General features: G+C 37.2%; 1 pseudogene; it reads left to right on the forward strand.

The window, feature by feature from the left end:
• The first annotated feature begins 5,331 nt into the window (after positions 1–5,331).
• On the forward strand, positions 5,332–8,363 carry LOC110684740 (annotated as a pseudogene).
• Positions 8,364–9,998: the final 1,635 nt, after the last annotated feature.

Here is a 9,998-nt window from a genome sequence, read left to right on the forward strand (position 1 = left end):
GTAATGTGTTCGCTCCAAATACAACAGGGACTACAAGTTTACCGTCCCAAGGGATAATTTTTGGGGGTAGTACAACCAATGTATTAGGATCAACATCGTCTTCTTTGGGAATGTCAAGTTTGTTTGGAAAGGGTAGCAATTCGAATCTGATGTTTGATCCTAGTATAACCGGAAGTACTGCTTCCCCAAGTTTCATTAATCAGGGATCATTTATTGGTGGAAAATCAACTAGTGTATTTGGAGTGTCGTCGGCTTCTTCTCCATCCTTGAGTAAGTGATGAATGATTCATGTCAGGTTTTTCACAATGTATTTTTAGGATCATTTTGTTTTCATCTGAATATTCCCTTAATAATTTATATGATTATGTCCATAGCTTGGCAGTTCTAGAATTTATATGATTTAAGTGGAAGTCAAATCCATGGCTCTCTGGTCAGTTTGTGCTGATATCTCTGTTTGCTTCTATGTGCCAGCAATTGGACGACAACCAACTGCTTTCTTTGGATCGTCATCAACATTTGGGACCACAAACGTTGGAAATGATGGTCCATTTGGTTCTACTACTTCAAGAGGAGCATTTGGAGGTCTGTCATCATCATGTTTGGTTTCTGTATTAATCCTTAATTGAAGCATTTAATGTTTGGCTTTTACTTATTTTCGTGCTTCATCGTCAAATCTATTTAACATGATTTTGTTTCCATGGGGAGTTTATTTTTCATATTACTCCGTAGTAGTTCGTGTGCTTTTGTATTGTTCATGTTTGAGAACTTAGGCCTTCTAAGTTATATTAACTGCTGATGCATATCATTTATTGCATTATCATCTGTCATTTGCTAAACACACAATTTTCTGATATTTTTAACTCTTGAGTCCTTTATCTATTTATATTTTTATACATTCTTTATTTCAAGTCTACAGTGTTTGGACAAGGTTCTTGTTCCTCTTCTTTATTTTTTACCTTGTCGTTATTTGGGAATAAGAGAATTCCTGGACATAATTCAGTTGCTTGTAATACAATAGAGTGTGAATCTATCCCAAAAATCTCAATACAGAAGTCACTTTTTGGTGGAGCTTCGATTGGATAATTTGGAGCATCATCATCTTCATTTCTGACTTCTCCTACCACCTTCAATACATGTATCGGTTCTACTTTCATTTGTTTTTCTTCTCTTCTTTCTTTTTTCGTAGGGGAGGTGGTGTATCATGTACTCATGTATCAAGCCTCTAGATTGGCCGATATAATAGCTTTCTGAATAGTTGAATTGGATAGATTTTATGATAGGTGAAGGTAAATATGGAAGAGAGTGATACTTATTTGGTACTAGTTATTGAATCAATGCTCTTTGTCATAGGTTATGCTGTAATTAGTGTAATAGCCTAATCTAAAGAAGAATCTGGGAAGGGGAAACAAGTTGAAGCTAACTAATATGTTTATGATTTGGTTGCTTTGATTTTGAATATTGGTACTTTCTTTAGTCATGATTATTTGATGGTCATATGTTCTATTTGGCACATATAGCAGCCACAGTATCTCTTATAGTTTAGGATACTCTTCCCTCGAGGAGGGGCTGTAGGACCAGTCCTCACTATTTGTCCAAAATTACATAAACTTGTAACATTATGCTGGTACTTAATCTTGCATATTTTCTGCATCCTTTGTGTGGTGATTGGTGAATATCTTCCTTTTCTTTTCAACATTGATATTGTACATTTGCGAATATAATAAAAATGGTAAGTCTTCTCCTACCCAGGAGAAGACGCAGGTTCAAATCCTGCTATTCGCCAATATCAATTAAAGAAGTTGTAGTTTTTTGTGGTACTTGCTTAATTTCTGCATCCTTTATGTGGTAAATATATGCATTTCCTTTTCATTATTGATACTGTACATTTGAATGCTGCTGCTTCTTGTTTTATGTTGATTCATTGATGATGGTGCATGTAGTTTCACTGCCTAACTGTGTTTTCTTTTTTATTTTAATATTACATCCACATTATATAGTAGTTTCCTCTCGATATTAATCAGTTTCCTAAGCCCTTTACTCTTAGATGTCCAAAAAAAGTTCTCAAGCATCATTCTTGAGGGTATGCTTTTATGGGCAATGAAACAGTAGCAATGTATACTGAGTGATTGTCAATGACGTGATAGGAATAATCAAAGGCATAGGAGTATGCCACAATCTTTATTAATTCATGGCCGGTGAAAAACATTGACCTTTAGTCAGTGTTATTAAAATCGCGATTCGGATCGTAGAATCGTACGATTCTACGGTCCTAATCCACCTAAACGATGTAAATTGGTGGTAGAATTGTTATGTTGTGAAATCGCTCATAGAATCGGTAGAATCGGTTAGAATCGGTGGAATCGATACTGATTCTACGATTCTATACCGATTCTACCGTTTCCACTGCTGCAAAAAACCTGTTTTTTGAAACCCATAATTTTTTATTTCGAAGTCGGAATTAGGCTTATAGCATATCATTGGAAAGCTCTTAAAGTCTACATTCGAATAGAATTAGTTTCGTACCCATATCATTTACATATTTTATGTTTTAGACTAAAGAGTGTAAGGGTGTCAAAGTCGAACCTAACTTTAGTCAATGACTTATATATTATTCAATCTAACTCATAATAAAGCTTATGAAACATCAATTTAAATAACTTTTAAGATCTATCCAACCATTTAAATTTTGTGGGCATAAAAATGTATTCATGAGTCTTATGCACTCAACTTTGGGCATATAAAAAACACTTTTATAACATGAGTTTGTTGTAGTTGTCGCTCTTTAGCTATCTTGTTAAATGAACTAACTTGACACTTAGTTTTCTATTATTATTGGAATTTTTTATTATGCATGGGTCTAGGGGAAACAATTTTGCGAGTCAACAATGTTATTTTTTTCATATTTTAATAACAATTTTCGCGTACTCTCATGGTTATGAATATGTACCAATAATCCGACTTTATAATTTATAGTGTATTGTTTGAGTTATGCGCGTGCGAAATTACATCAAAAACTATTTTATGTTTGTACTGTCGATATTATGTTATTTACAATACATATTATTATCATTCTCATTGCTATAAAATTATGTATGAGTCATTTGTTACATTTGAAGCCCAATTTTACAATTTGGTAGAATTGTACGATTCTACGATTCGATTATACCCTACTCACCGATTCAAAGTAAAATTCCGATTCCGATAACTTTTCCTTTAATCCCATGTATGACAATTCATCGTTTCACAACGAGTAACAGACAGGATGTGTATTGCTTTAAATAGATTATCCTCTTATATCTTACTTTTTCCTATTGAGCACTTAGCCCTTATTCAATTAGTACTTTCTTTCTTGTGAGCTTGCGGAGCATTCAAAGATGACAGGGTCTAAAATCAGTATTCACCTGTTGAGGAGATTCATTCCTTTGGCTTCCTAAACTTAGGAAATCATTCTATTACATAGAGTTTGCTGACACGAGGCTATATGAACTTCAATTATTTGATCAAGACTTTGGAGCTTTATGTGTTTTATACTTTCTCTTGCTCTATGTGACCCACTGAGTCGTTCTACTACCCTACCCCCTAATAGATTACATTTGGAGGGGGTTTCCATTTCCTTAGCTTCCATGTCAAACATCTTACTAATGATGTAAACAATATCTTCTTCGAAATATTTCATTTTATGATCTAGGAATTGGAAATACATCAGCGAGAGCTTGTGGACCACCTGCAATAGTTGGATTTACCAGTAATAATAGTAGCAATGCAGCTGCGTTTATGCCATTGAGAAATGCACCAGCTTCACATGTCACAGGGTCAAATTTTGGGCAAACATCAAATGCACTTGGAATAATGCCTGCCAACCCATTTTCAACTTCTAGTTTTGTGGCTACCCCATCATTACCAGCAGGTGAAATAGTGAATTTTATGATTAATTTATTATCTTTGTTATCTGCTTTTATTTCACACTATGAATACATTATCTTTAAATTGTTGGAACACCTGCACATTTTTTTGGTTCTTTGGGCTCCATTTAAGTTCAGTTACGTGAATAAACAATATCAGTTATGACCATCACTTGGAATTACTAATTTGAAGAACTGAATAATTTCTGGATAAAATGTTTGACTTGTGACTGTTGTGAGGGTTTTTGTTGATTGTCTTTTGACCATCTTAACATTCTTCAGTTCTTATCAATGTCAAGTCTCAAGTGTGACCGAGACTATGGAAATTTGGATTTTCAGTGAGAAACTTGTGATTGGGTTTGTTGATCCTACAGAGACTTGTGATACAGAGTCATTAGAGTTTGTATGTTTTGGGCATAATTAGTTGCAATGAATCATGGAATCCTGATTAATATTGATATGTTAAAAATCTGTGTGATTATTTTAAAATAATATACACCTATGGATTAATTTTATATATCCTCCAACACTTTTGTACTAACGGGGTGAGGCAATAAATTTCTCTCACGCTTGAACTATGTATGCTGGAAACTTTGGAGGTAATTTCTGATTACTAACGGATTGTAGTGATAACAATTCTACTTTGCAATCATTATATTCTAAACAATAGGAAGGCTTCGCCAAAAGTTGTACTAATTCTTTATGTATCTGCCACCCAAAAGTAAAAAGCAATAGTGGATACCATGAATAAGAAATAGTATATCATTTCTTGGTCCTGCTGCCTTAGGGACTTTATTTTGAGTATGTCCCACCCAAAGCTCTGTTTAGGGTAGTAATAATCTATTTAAACAAAATCACAAGCTGTCCAAATGCAGAATTATTATTTTTGTATACATTCTTCTAATACTGCTGATTTCCCGCCAGTTCGCCACATCTTTGTTCAGGTAAATTTTATGAGCTTTTTCTTTGTGATGTAAAGTTAATGCAATTTTTTTTGTGGCAAATATACAGGATGCAGAAGTAAATCATATGAGCAAACCATTATTAAGGATGATTTAAAAAATTGCAGGCTAATTTCAATATCAGGCATGCCTTGTTACGCTGGTAAAAGCCATGAAGAATTGAGATGGGAGAACTATGGCCTAAAATCAGGAGGTATGCATGCTTAATATGTTACAAGTTTTTGTATCTTTTGTTCTCTTCTTTATACCTTCATCACTTGCTGCTGTAGTCTGTAGAAGTTTATTGATAATATTGCTATCAAATAATTTTGAATTTTGTTTTTTTATGTTATTCAGTCCAGCAGAATTCAGTCAGTAACCAAGCATAAGGGATTGACAAACAGCACTTGAGCATCCCTCTTCCTTCAGTTACAAGTTTCTTAGGAATCCCTACTCCATCCTGTAGTGCTCCAGCGTTCCCAACAAATATGAATACTCCTACTTTCCAAATCCCATCACCAAATCTATCCGCGTTTAACACCAGAACACCCATTATTACTGGATCTGGATGCGATCAAGTCACTGCCGGTGATCCTAATAATCAGCTACTACATAATCCTCAGTTATCAACTCAAGATTTAAGACTTTGGCCTGATTACTTAAGAACAACACCTAAACACCTGTCAATCCACTCACCATCTACTGGAAATGGATATGACCAAGTAGCAAGTAGTTCTGCTATTAGATTGACAAAACCATGGCCAAACAATGGAAATTCAGTGATCCATACAATTGTATGTAATGCGCAGTATTTTTCTAAACTTCCTATCACTTCTTTCTGTGTGTTGCTCATCAAGTAATTTGCATATGATCTGGTTGAAATTGCAATACATGATTTTCTTGTTTGGATTATGTTATAGTTTTATGCTCATTGCTGTCTCTTGGATATTTTAATTCTTTTCTTTTTTTGGTAATATTTTCTTGCTTAATTTACTCTACTAACCTCCTTTTGTCTTCCCTCATCAGCTAGCATCATCTCCCTGGACAACACCTCTTGTCTCAGCAAGTATTTTTAAAAAGTTCATATGATCATTATGAAAATATACTAACGGTTTCTGCGTGCAACATCTATCATATATTAGTAAATGCTATTTTTAGCACAGCATTTTAACTTTCTTTGCTATTTTCTTGTAACCATTAGGGAATAATGGAGGTGTTTCACTCGATGTTGGCTCGCCTCAGCCCGATCCTCCTTAACATTAAGCTGATGTTTTTATCTTCATTTTTATTGTTGTAAAAATTTGTTCAGTAGTATCATACTTTTATGTCATGCATTTTGCTGTATAAATTTTTTTAAAAAAATCAATTAGTTGACTAACCACAAAATATTGAGGCAATCATCTTATTTTACATCAAGGCACCATTCACTTAAGCCGTTGACAGTGAGTGTCAGGAAATATCATCCTAGCAGTGATGGTACAAAGGTGAGGAGGGTATTATTTATGTTGAAATTCAGTGAATTTGTTGTATCTGTACTTTTTCTTTTCCCTTACTTTGTTGAAGTCTTTGTTTCCACTCATTGTCCAATATAGGTTCCCTTCTTTGATCAGGCTGCAGAAGGTCTAAATATAAGCAAGGGATATAATTATATAATTCCAAGGGAGAATCCTAGATCAGTGATTGCTGCATCCACCGAGCCAACCTTTGACAATGCTTCCAAAAAAGAGGCATCTGCACTCAATCATGCAGCTACTGTGGAGTATGAGGATGGTATGTCATTCATTTTGTGTGTTTTTAGTCAAGCTCTGATAAATTGGACCGACTGTTTTAGGAGCTTTTCCTAATTTTTTTCTATCTTGTTCTAAAATCCTTTAAAGACTTATATGCCATGTTGTGATCTGCATATTATGTGTGCATATACATATTTTATAGGTTTTGATGCATCATACATTTCCATTATACAGGCAACAAAGTATAAAATGGATTAATGATAAATGAGACACTACCTATGATAAGAAATCTTATTACAAAGGTGAGGAAATTTTGAGTAAAATAAACACAAAGAAGATATTCAAAAAGCACATAGTTTTGTTAAAATAAGTTGAGGTTCCTGATTTTGTTCTGTTGGGAAATATATCTATGATTTTATTATTTTAGAGGACTCGTGGACAAGGCTTCCAGAAACTTGATTGGCTTTTGTCTTTGTGTTCATGTTTTGGATTTATAAAAACCCGTGCATGAGATGGTGCCAATTCTAATTCTAGGGGAGAGTGACATTACTTGTTAAGGAGGTGAGTTTGTTAATGTATCACAATAAAAAAAGTATGAGACGGTCTAAGCTAAGACTTGGTTTCATTTTCTAGCCTTGAATAAAGTATGTTCCCATTTCCAGATCATATCACATTCTGCCATTCTGGCCACCATGTATGTCTCCTGATGCCTCATAATATGATGGGATTGCCAATTATTATTCTAATATTTGTGTTGTATAAAAAACTAAGCATGTGGGTGTAGCTACTTGAATGAATTTGTGTCCTTATTCTATAGTACTCCCTCTGTCCCCTTTTGATAGTCCCTTATGGGAAAATTTTAGTCCCAAAATGTTCACCCCATTTGCTTTTTCCAACAACCATTAATATTAATTTTTTACCAAAATTTCCTCCAATTTGCAACAATATTTGTGCAAATTTAACTTTCCCATGTAAATTTTGTTTTCTCATGTACTTTTATTACTTTCTCCCTCTACTTTTTTCCATACCTAATGTCAATTAACTTTTTCAATGTACTTTTACTATTCTTTTGTGTTTATTAATTCCCGTGAAAAATGCCCATATGGGACTATCAAAAGGGGACGGAGGGAGTATCATTTATGCCAATTTATGATTTCTACAGTTTTGATGTCTCTATAATTGTCACTTGCGCTGTGAATTATTTTACGTAGAGATCCTAGTTTCATTTCTTCTGTTGTGTCAGGTACAGACAATGCTAAGAAAGCCCAAATCAGCAGTTCTGAACCCATCTCTCATAAAGATGATTTTGCTAAAACCAATGACAGTGCAAAAGAGTTGGAGCTCTTGCTTCCAAAGCTACAACGCTCTGACTACTACACAGAGCCCAAAATTGAGAAGTTAGCATCAATTGAAAGATCTAATCCAGGATTTTGCTCCCATGTAAAGGACTTTGTAGTGGGCCGAGATGGCTTTGGTTGGGTGAAGTTTTACGGGGAAACAAGTGTACGTGGACTCAGTCTTGACTCCTTAGTTCACTTCAATTATCGAGAGGTGATAGTGTATGATGATGAGAGTGAGAAGCCTTCAGTTGGACAAGGCCTTAACAAGGCAGCTGAAGTTACTCTATTGAATGTTAAATATGTTGACAAGATTGGAAAACAGCATACTAGTGAGAAAATGGTTGAGAAATACATTGAGAAGTTGAAGCAGGCAGCTGAAAAACAAGGTGCCGAATTTTCTCCTATGATCTAGTGAAAGGGGAATGGAGGTTTGGTGTGCAGCATTTTTAGTTAGTAGATTTTTCGTAATTGTTTAGGGTAATTTTACCCTGCCACGTGGCCCAATCAGAGGGTGACACATGTCAGCCCCAGATTGGCCCAAAGTGGACCAATCCCTGCTTGACACGTGTCACTCCAGAAATAAAGGGAAAAAGGCGGCCTTCAGGCCCAAATCCCGAGAACGCCGCAAAACGGCGCAGCCCACCAATGATTAGGGTTCAGTGACCTAATCAGGGGCGCAATTCCCAATGACCCTATAAATAGGGAGATGTCCCTTATTTTGAGGACACGTTTTAACATTTATTACTCTTGCATTATCTTACATCAGAGAAACACCTGAGCTTGGAATCCAAGCAGATACCTACCTAAATTCCCGTTCTCTTTATTCCGTTTCAAGTTACTAACTTGACCGTCGGAGGCGGAGCTCCTACCACCCGGGATCTCCGTTATTTTGCAGGTACAGCTCAGCCGGATCAGACTTCGTGACGTAACTCTCCCGAGGGACAAAAACACCCAAAACATTTGGCGCCGTCTGTGGGGAGAGTACCTTGAAGATGGTTCAAGAGTCTTTACCACCCCCTAACCGTCTGGGTGAAGACCCAGAAGTTTTTACAGACCATGAGGAGGATGAAGACCCTCAGGTCGAAGCCTTTACAGCCGAAGACGACTCTCTCAGAACCAAACGCATCCGGCCCAGAGACACTCTAGAGGGGGTGCCTCCCAGGCGGGTCCAAGTCGACCCTCTGGACAGCCGGAAGGGGAAACCCAAACGGTCGCTGGATCAACCCCTGTCACTCGAGACGAACTCATGAGATTCATGACAAGTTTCAAGGGTGAAATTACAGAACTGATCACCAAAAGTCGGGCTGGCCCAAGTAAAGGTCAGTCGGCGAAGAAGACTCCTCCATAGAAGGGGAAGTCAGTCAGAAACCGGCAGCCCACTCCCCATCCAAAGGAGAAGGCAGCCGGGACCATTGATTGGTCAAAAATTCTCCTTCCTCGGAAGAACACCAATAACACTCGCCGGACTCAGCAGCCGGTGAGAAGTAAAAAATCAACTTTTAATGCCCGGGAGATCATCAACTGGAAGAGAAACCAATCGCTGTCTGAGTCGGCTTCAACGTCGAACTTTCCAGACAGCTTCAACAACATTTCTGCAGGGAGTGCACCCTCCTTGCATGAGAGTCAGACAGGCAGTAATACCATCCATTCTGGCCCTCATATGATTGGAGCTGTACCGTATGTGCCTATTCAGGCTTACGGACAGTATCCTCCTCACTTCATGCAGCCGGCCTTCTTTGGGAGTCAGGCGGCATATCCAAATGTCCAGCCACTGGATTGGCAGCTTCGTTTGCTGCGCCTGGGTGAACAACCTTCTGCGTTCACTCGGGAGATAACCGAGGCGGCTCAGCCGGCCAAGGTTAAGAACGTGTTGGTTGGTACCTATGATGGTACCACCAATTCGGAAGACCACCTCATGGCTTACACCAACCTCATGTACCTGCAGGGGTTCGATGATGCCACTTGGTGTCGGTGCTTCCCGGCTACATTGAAGGGCATTGCCCAACAATGGTTTGGCAATTTGCCAGCCGGGTCCATCGATAGCTTTAATAAGCTCGCATTCCTATTTGCCTCCAACTTCTCAAT

The sequence above is a fragment of the Chenopodium quinoa genome, unplaced genomic scaffold (genome assembly GCF_001683475.1).
Source record: "Chenopodium quinoa cultivar QQ74 unplaced genomic scaffold, ASM168347v1, whole genome shotgun sequence".
NCBI classification, from domain to species: domain Eukaryota; kingdom Viridiplantae; phylum Streptophyta; class Magnoliopsida; order Caryophyllales; family Amaranthaceae; genus Chenopodium; species Chenopodium quinoa.